The sequence below is a fragment of the Nyctereutes procyonoides genome, unplaced genomic scaffold, assembly GCF_905146905.1.
Source record: "Nyctereutes procyonoides isolate TBG_1078 unplaced genomic scaffold, NYPRO_anot_genome, whole genome shotgun sequence".
NCBI lineage: Eukaryota > Metazoa > Chordata > Mammalia > Carnivora > Canidae > Nyctereutes > Nyctereutes procyonoides.
Window position 1 is genome coordinate 2,195,480 of NW_026575147.1, and position 26,624 is coordinate 2,222,103.

The following is a 26,624-nucleotide window of genomic DNA, read 5'->3' on the forward strand; positions in this document are numbered from 1 at the left end:
AGCGGTTGAGCATCTGCCTTTGACTCAGGGTATGATCCCAGGCCAGGGATCGAGTCCCGCATTAGGCTCACTGTGAGGAGCCTGTTTCTCCCTCTGCCAGTGTCTCTGCCTCTCTCTGTGTGCGTGTCTCATGAATAAATAAATAAAATCTTAGAAAAAGAGATAGAGAGTGAGAGAGCAAGAAAGTGAGCATGAGTGGGAGAGGCAGAGGCAGAGGGAGAGAGAGAGTCTCAAGCGACTCCACCCTGAGCATGGAGCCCAATGTGAGGCTCAATCTCACCACCATGAGATCATGACCTGAGTGGAAACCAAGAGTTGGAGGCTCAACTGACTTTTCCATCCAGGTTCTCCAAATATTGGGTTGATTTTAAAAATGTGTTTAAGTATTCCATAACTTTTTTTAACCTTAGTAACCTGTCCTAGCAATTGCTAAGACAAGTAGGTTAAATTGAAATGCCTGGTATTTCTGTCTTTTGCTTTCTACATTTTGAGGGTAAACTGTTAAGTGAATGATCTCTTAGAGTGCATATGTAATCATGGTAATTGGATCTTTTTATCATAGAAATGAGTAATTTTTAACTAGTAATTATGTTTGCCTTACATTCTATTTTGTCTGTTATCATTAAAGTATATCAGCTTTTCTGGTTTGAGTTTGCTTAGCAGTACCTTGTCATCTTTTACTATCAATCATTTGGTATGTTATTATCTAGTTATGTTGCTTATAAACAACACAGTTTGGATTACATTTGTAACCCATGATGACAACTTCTTTTTTTCTGAAGAATTTAATCAATTTTAGCTATAAAAACTAAAGCTTAAGTGGACTTGTTTTTCACTTTACATTCCATCTATTTTATGTTTTTTTCCCTTTTAAATTTTAGCTTCCATTTGAATTTATTATTTATTCTTTTGTTTATATCCCTCTACTAGTTTGTAAGTTACACTTTGTTTCTGTCCTTTATTATGTGCTCTAGACATTACAATATGTGCTCTTGATCAATCTCAAAGTTTAACTGATACATTTTACTTGTCCTGGAAAATTTAAAGATTTTAGAACATTTTAACTTCATTCTTCCACATCAACAATGGCATGCTAATTTGTGTGCATTTTAATTCATTCCTTTTTCATGTAAATTCCACAAACCACTAATATTGCTTTATGCAGTTAATATACATTTAGTGTTCCCGATGTATAATTAACGCATTGATTTCCCTTATACTTCCTACTCAAGCCCCCCATTAGCACAACATTTAGAATTTTCTTTATAGAATATCTGTGGGTGGCACACCATGGTGATTTCTGTCAGAAAATGTCCTTATATCACTTTCATTTTGAAAGACGCCTTCACTGGTTATAATGATCTAGGCTGACAGTTACTGCTCTCTCAGCGCATGGGCACTGTCATATTTCTGTCTTCTCACATCCATTGTGACAGAAGGGAAGTCATCTGTCAAACTGTTACCTCTTCTAAGGTAAACATTTAGTTCTGGCAGCTTGTAAAATCTATGTCTTATTTTTAGTGCTCTTCATTATTACCACAATGTAAGTTTCATTTTATTTATCCTGCTTGTTAATACTTGTGAGTCTCCGGGATTCTTGGATCTCTCATAAGTCCTTTCATTAGTCTCTCTCATCAGTTCTACGCAGTTTCAGAGTTTTACCCAATTAAATATTGTCTTCGATATACAATTCTATTCCTTTTTGGAAATTCAATCAGTGAAAATAATTGTTCTGGGTTTGTAGCCCATAATATTAGTGGAGATGCAAGCCTTCACTACTTTCTATGTAACACTATTATTATTAGATTGTATTTTAGAGAAATTTATTAGAATCTAAGTAGCTTGAGGAAAAAGACAACTTATTATTTGTCTTTGCTTGTGTTTCTTATACTACCTAGCACGATAAAAAGATAATATTTGGTGATTATTTATAACAATTCATTCCTTATTTTTTTCTAAATATAAATGAAACTGGGAATCAAAAGCAAAACAGATTAGCTATATCAATGATTTATATGTTGTTGAAAAAGAGCTTTGAAGCATTGTGATGCATTTTCCCGGTTAAGACATTTCCATTGTTGACAATTATTGTGAAATGCCATCATCTAGAGATATATTAAAATATAAAGGCTATAAAATATTTGAAGGCCATGGCCCTATGTATAGATGAACAAAGTGAGACAGCCACTGTAAATAAACGTCTCTCTTTCTAACCTACAATATGTCTTAACTATCATGGACATTTCAAGTAAAAGAAATTGTGGAATTAGGAAAAGGTGAAAAAATCCTTAAGATGAGAAAAATAGGGGGGTTAAGTGAGGTGACTTTAGACTCTCAGAACATACTGTCATTGGTATAATACCCAATCTATTTTTCGTTAGATTTTTTTTAAAGCTTAAAAGAAATGGAGAACAATCAAGCAACTTTGGTTCTATTCCTGTTTTTTCCCCTGTATTCTGCTTTATTTTTTAAGATGAAATGCAAACATACTTTTTTATTTAGTTATTTTTGTTTCAAGTTTTCATTTAAATTCCAGTTAGTTAACAAATAGTGTAATATCAGTTTCAGGAGTAGAATTTAGGGATTCATAACTTACATGTAACACCGGGTGCCCTCCTTAATACCCATTCCCACATTTAACCCATCCCCTTGCCCACCTCTAGTAATCCTTGTTTAGTTCTCTATAGTTAAGAGTCTGTTTTATGGTTTGCCTCTCTCCCCCCCACCATGTTCACCTGTTTCATTTCTTAAACTCCACATATGAGTGAAATTATATGGTATTTGTCCTTCTCTGATTGATTTATTTCACTTAGCATAATACATTCTAGCTCCATCCATGTGGTTATAAATGGCAAGGTTTCATTTTTTTTATGGCTGAGTAATATCCTATTGTATTTATATACTATTTCTTCTTTATCGCTTCATCAGTTAATGGACATTTGGGCTCTTTCCATAATTTGGCTATTTTTGATAATGCTGCTATAAACACCAGGGTGCATGTATCACTTCAAATCAGTATTTTTGTATCTGATGGGTAAATACCAAGTAGTTCAATTGCTGAACCATGGGGTATTCCTATTTTTATCTTTTTGAAGAATTTCTATACTGTTTGCCATAGTTGCTGCACCAGTTTGCATCCCCACTAATATGTAGGAGGGTTCCCTTTACTCCACATCTCGCCAACACTGTTGTTTCTTGTAATGTTGATTTTAGCCTTCTGAAACGTGTGAGGTGATATCTCATCATAGTTTTGATTTGCATCTCCCTGATGATGAATGATGTCAAGCATCTTTTCATGTGTCTGTTAGCCACTTGTGTGTCTTCTTTGGAGAAATATCTATTCATGTTTTCTGCTCATTTTCAATTGGATTAATTATTTATCAGGTGTTGAGTTTTATAAGTTCTTTATATATTTTGGATATTAATCCTTCATCAGATACGTCATTTCCAAATATCTTCTCCCACTCCATAGGCTGTCTTTTAGTTTTGTTGATTGTTTCCTTCACTGTGCAAAAGCTTTTTATCATGATGAAGCCCCAATCGTTTATTTATTTATTTATTTTTGCTTTGTTTCCATTGCCTCAGGAAATGTATCTAGAAAGAAGATGCTATGGCTGATATCAGAGAGGTTACTGTCTATGTTCTTTTCTGGAATTTTGATGTTTTCCTGTCTCACAAGTCTTTGATTCATTTTGAATTTATTTTTGTGTATGGTGTAAGAAAGTAGTCCAGTTTCATTCCTTTGCTTGTAGCTGTCCAGTTTTCATAACAGCATTTGCTGATGAGACTTTTTCTCATTGGATATTCTTTGCTGCTTTGTTGAAGATTAATTGGCCATTTAGTTGTGGGTTGATTTCTGGGTTTTCTGCTCTGATACATTAGACCTAAAGATACCTGCAAATTGAAAGTGAGGGAGTGGCGAAACATTTATCATGCACATGGAAGTCAAATGAAAGCCAGAGTAGCAATACTTATTTATATAGGACAAACTAGACCTTAAAACAAAGTTTGTAAAAAGAGACAAGTGCTTTATATAATCACAAAGGAGACAATTCAACAAGAAGTTAGAACTGTAAATATTTATGCATTCAATAACATGCTTCTTTAATACACTAAGCTGTGTACAACTGTGTGACATGTGAACAGCCAGGAGGATTATTTACCTAGGCCCAAACTTGCAATGGAGGATTCCCACATAACAAAGTACATACTGTTTCTCTTTCTCCAACAAACATAAACACATACATAAGCACACAATACATAGAAATGTATATAAAAATCATATTCATTTAAATTTGATAGTTAATTTGTAGTGGAAACTTCATATTGCAGACATCCTGTCATGTGAACATCCATGACTGTATAGTAATCCAGACATGTATGTCATCTATTGGGTAAGTTCATCTTCTTCCACCTCTTCAACCTTGGACACGACACTGTACAAACTCTCTAATGTTATGGATCCTCACTTGAAAATCAGGAATATGATATTTTACCCTCTTGGGGAAGGGGTAAATGACAGGTGTTTATGATAAACTAACTCAGAGCTATATGTTTCTGGTCCACTTTGGTTCTAAGTAAGTCAGTTATTAAGTATAATACAATTGAAAAGAACAACAAAGAAAATGTCTACAGATAGGAGTCCACAATTTGGGAATTAGTAATTCAGATTGAATTCTATACACTCATCTTTCCCATGCTACTTATTCTTCCTTCTTTTTCCTCTCCTCTTCTCATCCTTCTTCTTTGTCTTCATCTCTCTCATTAGCAAGCTGTCATTAGATAAAAATCAAAGGCAAACCTAGGTGAAGCAGAATCTGTTTCTGACACAATATTCTGCATGACTGCAAAGTTAGCTGGGGAACACCTTCCAGGTATAATCAGTGGTTTATGAACTTGTCTGGTTCAAAAATACTATGAGATATACATTGTATATCACAGCTTAAGATAAACATGCAAAATCTGAAAAAGCATTTCACTAAACTCCCCTCTACTAATATAATATGTGGTACACACATGTTCAACTCTATTTCATCTTTAAAACAATGTTCATGTCTACAAAGTTGTTGTTTTATAGTCCACTAATGTGTTACCTGACCTACAGTATAAAACTCATTCATGAAAGATATCCATTATAAGACTTTAGTAATAGCCATTCTTCTGTAATTTGTCTCATCTAATAAAATAAACGTTTTATTTAACTTTTTATTTTTATTTTTATTTATTTATTTTATTTAGGATAGAAGAATTTATTTTTATTTTTATTTTTTTGGTTGTGTTACTGCTATATTTTTTATAATAAATTTATTTTTTATTGGTGTTCAATTTGCCAACATACAGAATAACACCCAGTGCTCATCCCTTCAAGTGCCCCCTTCAGTGCCCGTCACCCAGTCACCCCCACCCCCCGCCCTCCTCCCCTTCCACCACCCTAGTTCATTTCCCAGAGTTAGGAGTCTTTATGTTCTGTCTCCCTTTCTGATATTTCCCACACATTTCTTCTCCCTTCCCTTATATTCCCTTTCACTATTATTTATATTCCCCAAATGAATGAGAACATATAATGTTTGTCCAGGATAGAAGAATGTAAATTCAGTGTCCAGGACCCTAAAATAGCGTTGAGGATGCAGTACAGGTATATAGGCTGAAAGTGCCTTATATATGTTTTTTAATTAATTTGTAATTATGGTTATTTTTTGTCATTTGTGTCTTATTTAAAAACATCAACCAGAGCTAAACATAAGATTCATGATAGAAAGTTTTGTTTAATTTGTTTCTAGAGAAATATACTGTAACCTTTTAATTATAATGATTTTATCTATACAATTTGGATTTAAGTGGAAAAATAGATATAAAATTCCTAATAAATCTTATTTATTTTAATTTTCTCTTCTGTTGGGTACTTTGAAAGAATTATATTTTTATTTACTTTTTATTTTTTGGAAGATTTTATTTATTTATTTAGCCTGTGGTGGGGGAAGGGCAAAGGGAGAAAAGAGAGAATCTCAAGCCGACTCTGCAGCATGAAGCCCAAGGCGAGACTGATCCTGGAGCTGGATCACAGGACCCCGAGATCATGACCTCCACTGAAATCAAGAATAAGACACTTAACTGATTAAGCTACTGCTTTGGAAGAATTTTAAAAACAACTTGAAACATTGATGTTTTTCTTAGATGATATTTTTATGTAATGTTTTAGAAAAGAAAACAAGGCATAAATCTGGGTAAAGGGTAGGTTCCTTTGGTTAAGGTAGGTATTTAAGAAGTGGCAAGTTAATTAGGGATTATCTTTTGATGAGTTAAAAACTATTTACGTGGATGGGTGAGCTTCTTAGGTTTGTTAATTCTTGTTTTTTAAAGATATTATTTATTTATTCATGAGACACAGAAAGAGAGAGAGGCAGAGGGAGGAGCAGGCCCTAAGCAGGGAGCCTGATGTGGGACTCGATCCCCGGACTCAAGGATCACACCCTGGGCAGGAGGCAGGTGCTAAATCACTGAGCCACCCAGGGATCCCCAGGTTGTTTACTCTTAATGATGTTCACTTTATTTTATTTTATTTTTCTCATAATCTGTGCCCATAGAGCAAACCTTCACATTATATGTAACCTACAGGTTTTTAATTCAATCAGATTATTTTTATAATACCAATGAAGACAATGTAAAAAAAAAATTGGAAAGTAGGGATTTTTTTTTTGTAATACTCTCTTGAATAACTCAAAGTTATTTAAGTTCCCCATGTTTCAAAGGTAAAGATTTTTTTTAAGATTTTTTAATCTATTAACTTGTACTCTTCATTTATTATAGTTTGATCATACTCTCTCATTTGCAATTTTTGTACAATAATATACTATATGAATAGCCAATATGCTTTAATATTTCTCTGTACCAAAGTACTTATAAATATATGGAAATAAAGACTTTTTTTCAACCATAATATTTGCAGACATATTGAATTAATCAATTTCCCAATTTTCTCAACCCTTCTGTATGCATTGGTTAAAAACAAGTGGTATAGCAATTCTGTCTTGGCTTCATGTTAGAATAATGGGAAAAAAAGAATAATGAGGAAGTTTTTAAAAATTGCATTTAGGTTGTTTACTAGAATAATTTGAATTTCTGGTGATGTGACTCAGACTACAGTGTTTTGTAAGCTCTCTAGATGATTTCATTGTGTAGCTAGGGTGCAAAAGCACTGCACACAAAAAGATTAATAGTTGAAATTAATAGACCTTTGGTAAATATGGCATTATTGTTACTTTTCTTAAAAATGTAGAACGTGAGATTCAAAGAAATGAAAAATCATTTTACATGTGTGATCTATTTTTTTTTCAAAAAACCTGAAGCCTCATAATCAAGCTTTAAATGAGTTGTTCATAATTCAAAATTGTTTAATGACCTATGTGATATGTGTCATGTCTTCGGAAGAATTTCAAATATTGAGTGTTTTACAGATATAGAAGTTCTATTCTCTTATTTTTATCTATGTAAACAAGGCATTTCTGTAGCTTAAATCAAATCGATGTTAGAGTTGTCTCCTTTAAGTATGACATAATATTCATCGAGCTATACATCATTAAAGAGATATATTAAGTAAAACCTAACATTTTACATTTAATATTTTCTCAAAATGTGTAATTTTTATTTTTTATTTATGTTTTTAAGATTTTTTTTTATTTAATCATGAAAGACACATACAGAGAGAAGCAGAGACACAGGCAGAGGGAGAAGCAGGCTTTATGCAGGGAGCTGATGTGGAGCTCGATCTCAGGACCCCGGGACCATGCCCTGAGCCAAAGGCAGACAGACGCTCAACAGCTGAGCCACCCAGGAGCCCCCCAAAATGTGTAATTTTTAAATAGGCTAGCTCAATACATAAAATGTGTTGAAATATTGGGTCTTTTGTTTATAGGGAATTATATATATAATACATTGGAGATAACTTATATACTATATATTTAATATTATGCTAAAATATTATATATGATTTATATATACATACAAATTATTCATACATACACATAAGTCTATCAATGTACATATTTTTGTTGCCTAGCGTAGCAAATCATTTTTAAAAACTTTCAAACATAGGAATGTGTTAAATTAGCATATTTGTGGAAGAGGTAGAAGAAAAACTACATGACAAATGCACTACCTAATGAAATTCTGCAGGTTCTTTTATTTTTTTTTTCAATAGTGTGAGTTTCAAATCTCTATGGAATTGGAAATCATTTAGCTATGTTTAATGTAACTTCATAATTCTTTTTTTTTTTTTGGATTTTATTTATATATTCATGAGAGATACAGAGAGATAGGCAGAAGGAGAAACAGGCTCCCCTCAGGGAGCCCAATGTGGGACTCTATTCCAGGCCTGGGATCATGCCCCGAGCTGAGGGTAGATGCTCAACCACTGAGCCACCCAGGCATCCCAGTGACTTCATAAATCTGTTGTGAATTATGATACTATATAGTATTTCAGAAATTAAAGTATCCTGTTTGCTGAAATAATTTAGGTACTATTTGATCTACAGAAGGGACACAGGTTTCCAAAGTTACTTTAGTAATATTTCAATCAAAAGTTGTAAGGCTTTTATATGTGAAGGTCCCCTTCACACTTCCTTAGTTTTCCTTAATTTTAATTTTAGTACTTTGTTAAATAAAGTTTAGAATAATAGTTCATTTTCCCCAATCTTATTAGAATTTTTATCAAAATTCTACTAATCTTAAACTTAATTTAAAATACCAGATATATTTGTGTTATTAATGTTTTCTTCCCAGTATTAACTTATATTTATTGATATCTTTGGGTCTACTTACACATATATACTTTACTTTTCTTAATCTAATTGCTGAGTAAAATTTAATGTTTATTTCTAAGTAGTTTGACTTTATCATTTATTATATTGTGAAGGTTTTTATTCTTGGTCTTCTCAGTTTATTTTCTGACTTAAAAAATGTAGGGCGTTTCATATATGCATTTTAAGAAATTTTCCCACATGTGGATCTTTTTAAGATTCTAGTATTTTTGTGTTGATTATGTTAGGTTTTCTAGTCTACAAAAATCTATATGATAGGAAGATACTAATCATTCATTTTTTTAAAAATATATTTTATGTTTTAATTTTATTGCATCGGCCAGTGATGTTAAGCTGGGTAAATGATTATTGAAGTTGTATCTTGCTATTAACAGAAACAGCTATTTTCCTTTTATATTTTTATCAAATACTTTGTAATTGAGAATAATGCATAGATCTGTCAGAATAATTATGTGCAGTAAGGTACTCTTATTTTTCCTTAGCCTCCAATATATTTTCTAAGAGTGTACTAGGTCTTGACTTTTTAGATTCCTGCTTGTTGTAAAAGAATAGTTACCTGTTACATGCCTAATACTCTGTTTAAAATTGTGGGATCGAAACTGAAAACTAAGTGTGCTGAGCATATTCTTGCATCCTGTATTGTCTGATTTTAGTTTCAGTTAATAAAATGAGGTTGCAAGGGCATGGGGGTGGCTCAGTCATTTAAGCATCTGCCTTGGGATTAGGTCATGATCCTAGGGCCCTGGGATCCCTCTGGCATTGGCTCCCAGCTCAGTAGGGAAGTCTCCCTCTCCCACTACCTTCCCCCCTCCCAGGCTTTTGCTCTCTCCCACTCTATCTTGAATAAATAAATAAAATCTTTTAAAAAAATGAGGTGGCAAATCAAGCTTTTTTTTCACCTGAAATTCTGAAGAAGTTTATATGCTCTGGTGCTACATATGTATAAATGATATGCTATATAACTTTCTCCAAGATTTGAAGAAATTATGTATAAATACGGCATATGGTGATCCTCATTAGGGAGCAAATAATTTAATAGCTTTTCTAATGTCTATTCCTTTTGACATTGTACTTTTATCAAAATTTATTAACCTTTTCAAAGGCAGTATTTTTGGACATATTAGTAAACAATTTTTCCATCTTATATAATTCATTGCATTTTCTGCTTAAAAATCTAGTACTTCCTATCTTTGGACTTACTTTGAATTTTTAAAATGTATCTATATTTATATTTGGTAGATTTTTATATTTTTCTATATATTTTTATTTGGAAAAGTATGCTGTGAATTCCCCATGACTCAAGATTTGGCTGTATTCTATCATCTTTTATTTTTTACTTAACTTCTAAATTAAATAAGAAATAAAAAATATTATGTCATTCACTTTGTGATGAAATTAGAAGAAGCTCTGGAAATCTGAGGATCTCTTCCTCTGGCAATGAGGGATGTGGTTGTGTGATAGAAAGACCCACACATTTGAGTTGAGCAACTGAAATTATTAATCATCTTTTCTTTTTTGCCATGTATATCTGTAATACTACTTGATATTTCATATTAGCCTTTCAACATCCTCATTTATGTACCTTCTCTTTCCCTTTTTTTTTCTTAATATCAAAATAAGGAGCTAATAATGCTAATAACTCAAAGTTAAAATTTAAAGTTATTTTCCTATTGAATTTCTTTACGTTTTCATAGGAAGTTTAAGGAAATGAATATTTATTATCTGTTATCTCATGTCAAATTCATGGCAATGCTACTGAGTTTTACATTAATTTTCTCATTTAGTCTTCATAATATTACTTAAAAAATAGCTATTTTCTTCCCATTTTACAGAAGAGTAATTAGGCTTATAAGAAACAAGGAGGAAGTGCAGTTTAGATCAAAAAGTGTCTAACTTTAAAAGCTAAGCCATTCAGTTGATAGGCAGTGGGAGTGGAGAATGGGGACCCCAGAAAGTCCAGAGCAGCCACATCCCTGCCACCTGCCTAGTTTCCACTATAACCAGGAAGAGCCGAAGCTACCACAAAGAAACCCCAGTCACCATCAAGGTCACCATGAGCAGCCAGGCTGCTCAGCAGCAAATACAGACATCAACCTGGCACCACAGTGTGCAGAAACCCAGGCAACCTCTCACAGGCAGTGCCTGTAGGTGGGGACAAGAGGATCATTGCAACTAATGTTTTGGGGAAAGTAAAATGGTTCGATGTAAGAAACAGATGTGGTTTCATCAACAAAAATGATGTATATGTAAACCAAGGAAGATGCATTTGTACACCAGACCGTCATAAAGACTAACCCTAGAAGTACAGGAGATGGAGAGACTGGAATTGATGTTGTTGAAGGAGAAAAGGGTGCAGAGGTAGCAAATGTCACCAATCCTGGTGGAGTTTCAATTTAAAGCAGTAAACATATAGCAGATTGTCACCACATCTTCCCACAAGGGGAAGATAGACCCCTTCCACATCCACATCCCAGGGGTTCAATGCAATTGTCATCAGGATAATCAGAATAGTGAGCATGGGGAAAAGAATGTGGGATCAGAGAGTACTCTTGAAGGCCAGGTCCAATATGCCTATCCTAGCTCAGGGATGGTTGCCGCCTTTCTATCTGCAGAGACCCCATGGGCACCAACTGCAGTATTCCAAACCTCCTGTACAGGGAGAGGTGGTAGAGGGAGCTAACAAACATGGTGCAGGAGAACAAGGTAGACCAGTGAGACAGAATATGTATTAGGGTTATAGATCGGTATTCTGCAGGGGTCCTCATTGCCAAAGACAGCCTAGCAAGAACAGCAATGAAGAAGATAAGGAAAATCAAGGAGATGAGAGACCATGTCAGTAGCCACTTCAAAGTTAGCACCACAGCATCTTCAATTATCTGCTGAGACCTTCAGAAAAACCTAACCCACAAAATGACAAAGTGACAAAGTCTGTGCATTCAGCAGCTGAAAATGTGCCCACTCCCAAACCTGGAAGTGGGGTGGGGGGCTAAGTAAATGCTGATTTACCATTACCATCTTTATCATCATCCACATTAGGGTTTAGTCATCCAACAAAAAAGAAATGATTATGAAACTCCAGCAATAAAAAATGAACAATTGATGAGAGTTGTAGACTGTGAGCACCTACTTTTTGTCCAGATAACTAGGATTATCTGCATTATCTATTCAGCATGTTTGTTTTTAAATTGTCTCTTTTTCATAATGACAAATATGCTGTATTTGTTTTTGTAAGCCTGTTTTTTTTCTCAATACACCTTTAACGTTTTTTAAATTGTTTCATATCTGGTCAAATTGAGATTTTTTAAGAACCTAACTTTTAATGTCTAATAAAAGGTAATAACCTATTTTTTTCAACAAACCAACAAATTGTTAACAAAGGTCTTAAATAATTGTCAAAAAGCTAGGCCATTCATAGTAATAGCATCCAAGAAGACAGACATTTAAACTGAATCAAACTCAAAAAGAGCAACTTCTGAGTAATTAGCAAAATATTAAGCTTTAGCCAAAAGATAAAAAGTAAAGTAGGAGAATGATGAAGCACCACAATCAAGATTAAAAAATGTTTCTAAAATCACAAACTTTCAATTAGAAGTAGGACAGATAATGGTCATGAGTGAAGATTAGGGAAGTACTGATTGTATCAATGACTCATAGTAGTTCAGTTCAGAATTTTATAAGCTATGATTCTAGAAATAATCTGATTCTCTCTTGAAATTCTGTTTCAAAAAGAAAATGTTAACTAGTCTAAACAGGTAAGAGCTGCAGACATGATACAACTAGGAAACTGACTTGAGTTGGTTACCACAAAAAAGTTGTCAACATTTAGAAAGTTGAAGCACATATTCCAGGATATATGAAAATTCTGGCAATGATACCTGAATCCTCTGGCTTTGGAATGTTTACTTCCGAGCTATCTGGTTATCTGGAAGAAAGAAAAGCAGGCTATAAACCCACTCAACATAATTTATTGACAACAAAGCCTATTTATGCATTTATTTTGATAAACAGATGAAATGGTAACTTGCAGCATATGGGCCTTTTGAAACTCTCTCCATGCTAAAAAATAAGGGGAAATGCATGTGGCAAAACACCGAAAATAAGCAAACCTCAGACATTTATCATGAGATGTCTGATGAACCCAAACACAGCTGTGTACACTTCTATCAATTGAATATGGCATTTTTCCTCAAAAACAGCAAACACCTCTTCATGTTTCCAGCCTACTTGTAACACCATCCTCATTAATAGTTTTGTTCATGCATAGCGTACTTTAAATGAGAAAGGCTTGCTCTTAGCCCATGCACAAGCTAAACTGAAGTGAGGAGAATACTATTTCTAGAAAATGCAACATCCTCAGAAAGCCCTAAGAGTTATTACAAAGCAACCCATTTTGATCTGAATGAGATATGATGAGCAGCCTGTGAGCAAATGGATGGAAAGTTGACGGGCATGATAGGTTAAAATAAAAATAACAGACTATTTCAAAGATTTTACTTTCTAAATAGATATAATGTAACATATTGGTTGAAATAAGTTGAATTATTTTCAAAAAATTTTTGCATAGCATGGGTAAATACCATCTGAGAATGGAAAAAAAGGAACAACATTGTACTGGAAACAATCTCTGTCTGAAAATAAAAACATTGTTTATATGTGTTTCCCTCAAAGGTAGCAACATGTCAGCATGATAACTCAACAATGAAACAACAAATTCAAAACAAGACAAAAACAAAAGCAAACAGCATGGTTGACCATATAGACATCCCATTGTATTTATACATTTTATTTTTATGTGTACAGCAGTTATATGTATTATTAGTTTCATATGTGTTGGTTTATTCTTAGCTAAATCATAGTTTCCATGAGAGTTGAGATCAATTATTGAAAAAATATATATATCACAGTCTTAGGAACCTGCCTAATACTTAATATAAAAAAAAGATGATTAAATATAGACCTAACAGGAAAGGAGGGAGAAAATAGGGCAAAACTAAGTATCTGAAGAAATAATGGGCGAAATTTCCCAAATTTGATGAAATACAAAAAAATACAGATATAAGCAGCTTAACAAATAAAAGCAGAATAAATACAAACAAAATATTCTACACATAATAAATTAAAGCTGCTGACAACCAAAGATGAAGAGAAAATCTTGAAAGCAGCCAAGATAAAATAACAGATTTAATGTAGTAGAAATTGATTCAGATAATCACTGATTCCTCATCTGAAAATGGAATCTAGAAAATAATGGATTCATTAAGTGCACTAAGAACAATTTAAATGTCAAATCAAAATTTGAAATCCAGTTTAAATATCCAGTTTAAATAAATAAACTGAAATTCAGTTTAAATATAAATGTCAAATCAAAATTTGAAATCCAGTTTAAATATCCTGTGAGATTTAAGGCAAAATATATTTTCAAAAAAAAAAAGAAAACCAAGAGACTTTAGGATCAACAGACCCACCCTACAGTAAATTTTAAGGAAAATTCTTCTAAGAGAAGAAACATGATACTCAGATTTCAAGAAGGAATGAAGAACACAAAAATTAATAATTATCTTGGTATATATAAACTACTTCCCTTCTAAATATTCATTTTTATTATATAAATCCAACATCTTATGAAGGCATTTGCCAGTGCAAGATCATATATAGAGAGAAAATTATATTTAGGAAACTTTATGTATATAAAATATATAAATTATATATATTATACATACATATGTAAATTCTCTAATGATAATTACACACATATTACATATATATGGAACAATTATTTCTACTTGAATATTAAATAATTGGTTATTAGTAATAGAAATATACAAGAATACTTCTGCATCTAAGAAGTGAATTTGGGATGCCTGTGTGGCTCAGAGGTTTAGCACCTGCCTTTGGCTCAGGGTGTGATCCTGGAGTCCCAGGATCGAGTCCCACATTGGGCTCCCTGAAACGAGCCTGCTTCTCCCTCTGCCTGTGTCTCTGTCTCTCTCTGTCTCTTTCTCTCTGTGTGTGTGTGTCTCTCATTAATAAATAAATAAAATCTTAAAAAAATAATAAAAAAATAAAAAGTGAATTTAGTAAAATCACAGTATTCAAAGTTAATATTGTTAAAAACTGTACTTCTGATACTAGTAGCAAATAATTGGAAATAATAAAAATAAATACCATTAATATTAGTGTTAAAATATTTTTAAAAGTTAGGAATATATTGACTATAGGTTGTCTAGGACTTCTACTTTGAAAATTATAAAATATTGATAAGGTAAATTAGAAAAGACCAAGTAAATGGGAATAGAAGTCATACTCATGAAATGGTATACTCAATACTGTTAGAATCCTAACTGCTTCAATTATAGATTCAACACAATCACAATTTTAATTGAAGTGGTCTTTTATTTCACAGAAATATACAAGCTGAATCTAAAATTTTAATGGAAATATAAAGGACATAGAACATACGGCATAATCTAGAGCATTGTGGGAAAATACTAAAGAACAAATAGTATATAATTATTAAATCAACATAGAGATAGCATACTAAGTTGCATGCATGAATCTCAAAAAATATTATCTATATAATGAAAAAAAAACTTTCCCAAAATACATAATGCATGATTTCATTAATATGAAATTCTAGAAGAGGGAAATCAATTCCATGGGAAAAGTAGAAGACTAAATGGTTGCCTCTCAGGGATGGGAGCAGAAAGTGATGAAGTGCATAGGGAGATTTCTGATCAGTGATAAAGTTCTGTAAGCTAGTGTTTGGGGTTAAACAGGTGATTGAATGGATACGTGTAAATTGTACATTCACTGATTTTGCATTAGCAGTAAAATACAGATATCGAACTCTAATGATATGCATGTTTAGATATTTAGCAAAAAATTTACTTTGAAATGTACAGAAAATAACAAATTAATGGCTGTGTAGAGAAATGAGTACATGATAGAGCATGTATAGGAAAATATTAATCTAGGTGATATGTTTATCAGTGTTCTCCATAAAATCCATTCAGATTTTTAGGATAATGATTGTAGTAAAAGTTGGGAAAAACAAAAATTGCTTTTTGGAAATACATGTTTCTGCTTTTGAAGTCCTTTCCTTCCACAAAGTAACAGCAACTCCAGAGCAATCATGCTCATCATTCAGAAGGCATGAGAATATAAATGTGAAGATAATGGCAACTTTATAGTCTTTAGAAGATAATCACCAACTCTATAGCCTTTAGAAAAGTAATTAGTGAAACACCTCTATTCTTAGCATAAATTTAGCTAAGTGATCTTGTCAGTTTCCTCCCTTGCTCCACAGCTTCAGTCCACATCTAAGAATTAGGAGTTTCTTGTCAGCTCAATTATTTTAGGATGAAGACTCAAAATCTATATTCTCATAATCAAAGGCCATATTAAAACATTTGGTGGGTGTGATATCTAGTTGAAATTGCACGGGCTTTGGAATTATGTAGACTAGGATTGAAATCTCAGTTTAACCTCTTATTAACTGTAAGATAATAAACAGAGAAGTTAATGAAGTTATCTGAACCAATTATGACCATATAACATAATGCATTAAGGCATCGGACACATATTATGTTCTTTGTAAGTAGTGGCTTTTTAATTTTTTATGCAAGATGGAATATTTCCTAGAGGCTCAGATCTTCACAAATCATCTAGAGTTTCAGGGTAACAACTGAGAATGTATTCTTTTAACACTATTGTCTAAATTAAAAAAAAAACAAGAAACATAGCACCATTTAGGTAAAAATCATTCTCTATTCAATAATAAGAACCTCAGGCATTAATAACCTCTTAGATGCAAAATGACAAGTAGGATGTAATCTATGTTACAGTACCATATCTTTGTTTTGTTTTGTTTTGTTTTTTAAGATTTATTTATTTATATTAGAAAGAGAAAAAGGGAGAGAGAGAGCTGGGGGAGAGGCCGAGGGAGAGAGAGTCTCAAGCAGACTCTGCAGTCAGTGCAGAGCCAATGAGGAGCTTGATCTCATGATCCTGAGAATACGACCTGAGCCAAAACCTATAGTCAGGTGTTCAACCAACTGCACCACCCAGGAGCCCCTAGAGTACCATTTCTCAATACATAATTCTAATACAACTTTTGGACAAGATATTTGAATAAAATATGTAATCTATTAGACCAAATGACATAATTGGAAAAAGTCAGAGTTATATGTATATAAACAGAACAGAAAATGTCAGGATAGTATCATACCTAGGGCATTCTACTTCACTAACTAAAATGATCTAGTACCATCTCTCTCACAGAAATAGTAGAGTGACTTTGTATAAGTCATGGAAAGTTCCTAATCTGAGGTTTTTATTTATTTTATTGTATTTGTTTTTATTTTTAAAATTAAATTAAATTTTTAAAAATATTTTATTTATTTTGAGAGTGGTAGAGTGGGCAGAGGCAGGAAGAAGCAGAGGCTCGCCTAAGCAGGGAGCCCAATACAGGGCTTGACTCCAGGACCCTGGGATCACCACCTGAGCCGAAGGCAGACACTTAACCAATTGAGCCACCTAGGTTCCCCTCAGGTTTTTATTTGAAAGATAGGAGGAGAAGAATATATATTTTTTTAATTTTTTTCTATTATTGTTTCCATTAAGAGTCCCCTAGATCCAAATCAATGAGCTATACAGGATAAATGTGACCTTTGAACTATCTAATACCAGAATCTCTTGAAATTTTAACAGGACTTACCTACCTTGAAAACCCATTTTTTTCTGAAGGAGAAAAGAATTAAGTTTCCACATTTGGAAAATAATTCTTTTCTAAGAGTGGTTTCCAACATTGGCTGAATTTTAGTATCATATGGGAGTTTAACAAATAATGATACTTTGGTCACAATTCAAAGATTCTGAGTTAATACATTTGTGGTTCTGAGTATTGGAATTGTTAAAATCTCCCCAGGTGATCCTAATATCATTATCTATTATTATTGCTACTACTCTAAAACAGTTTTTGAACCTAATGTGTATATAATCACTTGTAGATCTTGTTAAACTATTGATTCTGATTTAGTACATATGGGGTTGAGCCTGAGACTTTCCTTTTTAATTTTTAAAATATTTTATTTGTTTATTCATGAAAAACACACAGAGAGAGGCAGAGACATAGCAGAGGGAGAAGTGGGCTTCCTACAGGGAGCCTGATGTGGGACTCTGATCCCAGGACCCTCAGATAATGACTTGAGCCAAAGGCAGAGGCTCAATCACTGAGCCACCCAGGTCCCCAAGCTTGAGACTCTCTAACATTGCCAAGACAAGCCCATTCTTGGTGACCTATCACAAGGCTGTTGTCAAGGTTCAAGGAGCTAAAAATTGGTGCTGGGCCTACTTTAACCTTGTATTCTAACTTCAACAGAATGTAGAACTGAGTCTAAAAATCAGAGGACTCAAATCATTCCTTTTATTCTCATGTCAATTACTAACTGAGTCCCTTTCTTTTTCCCCTCTGTTAGAAAGTGGACAGTCTTTTGGCAAAATGAATAGCTTTGATTAGGATAAGTGGCAAAACTTATTGTTGAGGTGAAATTAACTGGGAGATTCAATGAGGAATTGAAGCTGCTAAAATTTTGCTATCCAGTATAGAGTCCACTAGCCATATGTGTGTATTGAGCACTTGAAATAGGCTAGTTTTCAGCAAATACAAAACACATACTAGATTTTAGACACTTAGCATGATCAAAATGGAATGAAATTAAAAAATCATTATGAAGAAAGATTTCAAAGCAAAAACCTAGTCTCCCAACTTGAACAACTAATATAAAAAGTTTAAATTTAACCCAAATCAAGGAGGACAAAAATAATAATTATTAAGTATTAATAAATCTTTGAAACAAATTAGAGAATACAAATATAAAATCAACAAAAAGTTGTCTTCTCTAAAAATATCAACAAAATTGTCAAGCCTTTAGTTAGAATAACCAAACCAGAAGAGAAAATCAGATGAACTAAATGAAATTGATAAACTCTGAGAGAGACATATTTTACCATAATGACTTAAGAAAAAAACAGAAATCATCAACAAATGTATAAAATGTAAAGAACGGCGCCTGGGTGGCTCAGTCATTTAGTGTCTGACTCTTGATTTTGGCTCAGATCGTGATCTCAGTGTTGTGAGATCAAGCCCAGTGGGCTCCACCCTGGGTGTAGCACCTACTTGACACTCTCTTTCTCCTCCTCCCTCTGTTCCTTCCCCCTCCTCCTCTGTCTAAAAAAGAGAGAGAGAGAGAGAGAGAGAGAGAGAGAGAGAAACTGAATTACTGAATTTGTAGAACAAAACAAAAAAACAACCCTAAAGAAAAGTCCAGTGCCAGATGGATTCAGTGCTAAATTCTTCCAAACATTTAAAGAGGGATTAATATCAATTCTTTACAAATTCTCAAAAGTTAGAAAGGAATAATTCCTAACGCATTGTATTAGGTCAGTATTGCCTGGAGAGCAAACAAAACGAACACATTACAAGACAGAAAAACTATAGATCAATATACCTTATGAATATAGACGCAAAAATCATCCACAAAATACTAGCAAGCAGAATTGTGCAATATTTTTAAATGATTATACAACATGACCAAATGAAATTTATCCTGGGAACACAAGTGGTTCAATGTACAAAAATCAATATAATAACACTAACAAACTAGAAATATGAAGAAACTTCAAACTAATAAAACCCACTACCAACATCACACTTAATGGTGAAAAGTTCAAAGCTTTTCATCTAAGTTCAGGACTAAAACAAGGATCCCTGCTCTCATCACTTCTATTCAACATTGTACTGGAGGTTCTATTCAGGGATGTTAGGCAAGAAAAAAAAAAAGTCACCCTTTTTAGAAAGGAAGAAGTAAAAGCCTCTATCTACAAGTGGTCTGATCTTGTATGTAAAAAATATCCTACAGAATTCACAAGAAAATATTACAGCTAATAAATATATTTAATAAGACTGCAGGATAAAAGATAGTATAAAATCAGTTGTGTTTCTACTCATTATCAATGGACTATCTAAAAATAAAATTTAAAGATTTTTTTTTAATTTATTCATAGAGACAGAGAGAGAGAGAGAGGCAGAGACACAGGCAGAGGAAGAAGCAGGCACCACACAGAGCCTGACGTGGGACTCGATCCCGGGTCTCCAGGATCACGCCCCGGGCTGCAGGCGGCGCTAAACCGCTGCGCCACCGGGGCTACCCCTAAAAATAAAATTTAAAAAACAATTCTGCAACAATCAAAAATGACAAAATAGGTAAGCATATAACAGAAAAGTATAAGACATGTATAGTAACTACTATAAAACATTATAAAAGAAATTAAATAAGACTTAAATAAATGGAATTACAACCCATGTCCATGGATCAGAAGGCTTATATTATTAAGATGGCAATACTCTCAAAATTGATCTAATATTCTTCAATCTCTATCAAAATTCCTGCTGCCTAGTTTGTTTTGTAAGAAATTAAAAGGCGGTTCCCAAAATCCAAGTAAGGAACACATAATAGCCAAAATATGTGTTCAAACACAACTACTGGAAGGCACACTTTCTATTAAAAAAAATCTACAACTGAGCAGCCCCGGTGGCGCAGCGGTTTAGCCCCACCTGCAGCCCAGGGTGTAATCGTGGAGACCCAGAATCAAGTCCCACGCCGGGCTCCTTGCATGGAGTCTGCTTCTCCCTCTGCCTGTGTCTCTGCCTGTGTCTCTCTCTGTGTGTCTCTCATGAATAAATAAATAAAATCTTTTAAAAAAATTTTTACAACAAACCTACAATAATCTACGTAGTGTAGTACTTGCATTATGGTTAGACATACAGCTCTATGAAATAGAATTGTTATGAAATAAATATTTACATTTATGGTCAGCTGATTCTTTGCCAGGGGTGCCAGGACAATTTAATTTGAAAAAAAAAATAGTAAATAGTACTTCTACAGAGGTTGCTGGGACACCTAGATATCAAGAAGACAAAAAGGAAAAAAAAAAGAAAAAGAAAAAAAGAATTTGGAAACTTATCTCCTACTACACAGAAAAATTAACTCTAAATGCATTACAAACCTAAATAGATGAAATTGGATTTCACAAAAATTAAAACTTTCCATGCTTTAAAGTACACAATCAACACAGTAAAAGGCAGCACTCAGAACAAAGAAAAATAAATGCAAAACATATATCTGAAAGATTATAGTGTATATATATATATATAATAAACAAATAATTACTACAACTCAACAAAAACAAAAAACAGTCCATTTAAAAATAATGGACAAAGAATTTGATTAGATATTTTTCCCAAGAAGGTATATAACCAGTCACTACATAGAAAGATGCTTAGTTTTATGCCAACCAAAAGCAATGAGATAATACTTTACACCTGCTGGAATGACAATTCCCATCACAGATCACTGATGAGAATATAAAATGGTTCAAACACTTTGGAAACACAATTTAGCATTTGCCATATAATCCATATTTTCTACTCCTAGGGATATACCAAAAAGAATTAATAACATATGTTCATGCAAAATATTACATACCAGTGTTCATTGTAGCATTATGCACAGTAGCCAAAATTTGGAAACAACCCAAAAGTCCATCAGTTAATTAGTTAATAAGTGTAATATGGTATAATCCATAAAATTAATATTATTCAATTATAAAAAAGGAACAAAGTAGAGATACATAATTCAACATTGATGGGTCCTTAAGACATTATGCTGAGTTTAAAAAGCCAGACACAGAAAGCCATATATTATATAATTATGTTTATATTAGATAGCCAAAATAGGCAAATCTATAGAGGCAAAAAGTATAGTAATGGTTCTAGTTACTGTATACAGTAAGAGAATTAGAAATTACTACTCCTGATGAGTACTAGGCTAATTTGGGGGGAAGTAAAAATATTCTGGATTTAGTTATTGGTAATGTTTGCCCAACTTTCGAATATAAAAAAAATGAATCTAATGTATACTTTAAAAGTGTATATCTTATGATATGCGAATCATACCTCTTTTTTAAAGTATTCCCTGAAGGGATCAAACTGTTTCAAAATAATTTAACTCTGTGCCAGAGCACAACCCACGAATATTTATAGGAATCCAGAGACATTCAGCATCCATCAAGTAAAATTCACAATGTTTAGCATCTAATCAATTAATACCATGCATGCCAATAAGCAGGAAAATATAATGATACTGAGAATAAAAACAAAACAATCAAAACTGATCCAGAATTGACACAGACATTCAACATTTAGGCTTTTCCCTGCTGCTCCAAAGGAACTTTGAAGATTATCTCATCAATGACCATGAAAATGAAATATAATCTAAAATAAAACAATTTATTTTTCAAATTCAGAGAGCAGAACTTGTTCAGGAGCAGGGTAGATATTATATGCACACAAATTAGGTCTTTTGTGGTTTGATAAGAAGGACATTAGGAAATACTTTTGTATCTTCCAGTATATCTCACTGACTTCCTGGCCACAAGTCAACTTTATCACTCACAGTTCATAATTTGAACTTAAACAAAAGTCTTCTTACTTCTAACTTTTAATACAAATGCACCTGCAGTTTTTGCAGGATTTCATCCAAGCTATCTGAGTTATATCACATCCTTCCTTGGAAAAGAAAGAACTATGAAAGCGGGGAAACATGCAATCATAACAAGTGAGCTTCAATGAAGAAAGAAATCATTCCTCTTAATTTTTTAAAAGATAGATTTGTTTATTTGAAAGAGAGAGGAGAGAGCATGTGTGAGCGCATGCACCTGAGAGCAGGGCAAAGGACCAGAGGGAGAGACACACAGAGTCAGAAACTGAACTGTGCGCAAAGCCCAACATAGGGCTTCACGTGGGTGGGACTTGATCTCACAACTCTGTGATTTCCACCTGAGCCAAAACCAAATGTTGGACGCCCAGTTCACTGCACCACCAAGGTGGCCCCTGTCATTCCTTTTTTTTTATATATAAATTAATTTTTATTGGTGTTCAATTTACCAACATACAGAATAACACCCAGTGCTCATCCCGTCAAGTGTCCCCCTCAGTGCCCGTCACCCAGTCACCCCCACCCCCCGCCCTCCTCCCCTTCCACCACCCCTAGTTCATTTCCCAGAGTTAGAAGTCTTTTTGTTCTGTCTCCCTTTCTGATATTTCCCACACATTTCTTCTCCCTTCCCCTCTATTCCCTTTCACTATTATTTATATTCCCCAAATGAATGAGACCATATAATGTTTGTCCTCCGATTGACTTATTTCACTCAGCATAATACCCACCAGTTCCATCCACGTCAAAGCAAATGGTGGGTATTTGTCGTTTCTAATGGCTGAGTAATATTCCATTGTATACATAAACCACATCTTCTTTATCCATTCATCTTTCATTCCTTTGAATCTGTCCATGGCACAGGCTGTATTCTGAAATCAAGGAACTAGTCGGGCTCCCAGCCAGGTAGCTGTAGATTTGTTTTGTCCATAGGAGGAGGTGAGTTCAAGGTCTCTCTGTGCTGCCACCTTGATTTGTACATGTGTAGTATCTCTTGTGTTTGTCCTTACCAAGGCAACATTTTAATCGACATTTAAAGCAAGCCTTCCCATTTTCCTCCATTGGAAATAGTAATGGGCTTTCTGGAATTTTATGAGAAGAAAATGTCCATTTTTACTCAGAGATACGGAGTGCAATGGGATATAAAATAATTCTTTTTTATTTATTTTTATTTTTATTATTTCATATATATATTTTTATTGGAGTTCGATTTGCCAACATACAGCCTAACACCCAGTGCCCATCCCATCAAGTGCCTCCCTCAGTGCCCGTCACCCAGTCACCCCACCCCCCGACAACCTCCCCTTCCACTATCCCTTTGTTCATTTCCCAGAGTTAGGTGTCTCTCATATTCTGTCCCCCTCTCTGATATCTTTTCCATTCATCTTTCGATGGACACAAGATAAAAAGCTTCTGCACAGCAAAAGAAACAGTCAACAAAACTAAAAGACAACCTACAGAATGGGAGAAGATATTTGCAAATGACGTATCAGATAAAATAATTCTTGAGAGGATTTCTTTCTACTCGCTGTTTTAAACAGCCTTATTTCTAGTACCAGACTGCAAAATGACGCAAAGAGAAATACATACTCTATTGCAGTACATATTATTATTCTTGATTTTGGGGGACAATATTGCCTTATCTGATCAATAAACTTTGATGTCTGACTTATCAGAAGTCAATATCTGCTTTTTCAAGCTATTTTATTTTTTTTAATGGTATGAGAGGTTAAGTGGTTTGTGTAGTGCCATGGGGTGAGTCATTCCTGAAGCGCAACCTAAAAACCCAGAAATATGAATTACTATCCCATGTTCACCCATGAAAAGTATTTCTTAAAGAAAGCATAATTTCTTGCTTTTGGGAACTCCTGTTTTTGTCTTCAAGATTCCAAACTTGATATTGGTTATAAAAATAGATGTATCATTCTGATATCCATTTAGATGTTATGAGTTCTTTAGATATTTAAGAAAAAAAGAATCATTACAGTAAAGCCTTGAACATAAGTGAAGAAAGTGAACAGGCCTCTTGGTTGTTTAAAATGGAGAAGTCTTGGGGATCCCTGGGTGGCTCAGTAGTTTAGCAACTGCCTTCAGCCCAGGGCGCGATCCTGGAGTCCCGGGATCGAGTCCCACCTCGGGCTCCCGGCATGGAGCCTGCTTCTCCCTCTGCCTGTGTATCTGCCTCTCTCTCTCTCTCATGAAAAAATAAATAAAATCTTTTAAAAAATGATGAAGTCTTATGGAGGTGGTGCTTGAAATCTAACTTTCTGGCTTATAACTGGGTCTTTTGGAATATCATCAGAAGTTTAAAAATATATTGCATATTTGACTATACTTTACTGAATGAATTATGTAATTTCAATCAGGAAATAATTTCAAGTATTGGAATTTAGAACAAGAAAGGGATAAAATCCTACTGGGATATCTAAGGTTGTTAGAAGGTTGGAAGTACATGTGTACATTTCTGCCTGATGGTAACTTGAAATTTTATTTTCAACTCTCCTCTTGTTTCTATTACTTCTACAACTTTGATAGGCAGGGTCCAAATCAGTGAGTCTTGATTTGGGTCTGAGACTCCGCATTTTTAACAAGCTCTACAGCAACAAAAGTGACTGGAAGCTTCTTTAACACAGTAGTTTTCAAGTCAACCACATATTTGCAATAACTAGAAAGCTTTTAAAAAGTACCAATTAGAATCTGAGGTGAATCCCAGGCTTTGGAATATTTGTAGGGTTGAAAATCACTAGTATTGAAATTTCAATCATTCTTCAAATCCCAGGTTAGGTCTCCACTTCCATTCATCTCCCATTGATGTCTTTCCTATTGATTTCATTCTTCGCTTTTCATTTACTTTCCTGATAAATCTGCAACATCTTCTAGGCAAAGTGACAAGATGTATTTTTACTTTTTGTAAATCTACTACATATTTCACCGTGTTATCCTTGTGTCCCTAATAAAACACTCTTTCTGTGAATGCAAAAACTGTTATCTCTGCATTAAATGTATAGTGTTCCATTATCATTGAAACATATTGGGTTCACATTAACTAGAGGCTAACTCCCCAATCAACTAGTAGTCATGGTATTTGAAAAACAATTTAGAAAATGCTTTTATACATTCTTATTTTTGTTTCATAGCAAACTTGTACACGAAGTAATTTTCAACATTTATACCAATAAATGGAGAAAAGAGGTAGTTTTTAAGTTTAACATGGATACTAACTACTAGAGCCAAAATAATAGAAATGGTAACAAATTGTAAAATGCAGGCAAAGATAGTTGAAGTAACTAAACCAAGGACTAAAGTTCCTGAATGATGTAACTTAGATTTGAACTCAGAACTCCAGCATCCATGTTTTAAGGACCTTGATGTTACTGCTGAGGAACTCATACATTGGTGTCTATATTTTAAACTGTAGATCCAGTTGAGATTTGAAAATTATTCATTAACACTTTGAAGAAGCATGTTAACTATTGATTTTGATGATTTACAAATAACTATGAAAGTAGAGCATAAAAACAATTTTGAAATAATTCAAATTGAAAACCTCTTTAGTGAAAATACTCAATTGTCTAAAAGATTGATATAAAATTACTTTCACTTGACTTTACCAGACATTTAACAGTTATTTTTCTAATTTTATACAAATAAAACTTAAGCCCAATATATGTGTGTGTGTGTGTGTGTGTGTATGAAAAGTAATATAGATGATAGATGGATAGATAGATGATAGATTGATTATATCTGGTAATTTTGCTCTCTAGTCTTATTAAGCACATTTTAGATGATGGATAGAGAGATAGTCAAATAAATAGAAAAGATACATTGCATTCTTCACTTTTAATCCGCTTTTTTGATACTTTAAGAAGAAATACATAAAATTAAAGCCTTATATGCAAGTCTGTATATAGTCTCTAAAGATAAAACCATGAATCCTTAATATGGGAATTACTACTAGAGATATAGGTGCACTAAAAGGCTGCCAGGAAAAATTCTAACATGGTCCCCATGACTTTTACCCCCGAGGTCACTCCTTTAATTGTAAGCTACAAGGCAAATGTATACTGCAGATGTGGGTAAATTACTAATCAGTTGACCTTCAACTAGGATGCTTGTCTGGGCATCAGAGGCTAAGCCAACCACATGAGCCCTTGAAGCTGAGGGTTATCTATGGCTAGTTAGAGAGTTAAGTCAAAGTGTGAGGGCAATTCAACAAGACAGATCCTTTTTCCAGACTTGAAGGAGCAAACTGCGA

The 26,624-nt window shown here is 33.7% G+C and overlaps 1 pseudogene; it reads left to right on the forward strand.

Moving 5' to 3' along the window:
• The first annotated feature begins 10,754 nt into the window (after nucleotides 1-10,754).
• On the forward strand, nucleotides 10,755-11,656 carry LOC129501205 (Y-box-binding protein 1-like; annotated as a pseudogene).
• Nucleotides 11,657-26,624: the final 14,968 nt, after the last annotated feature.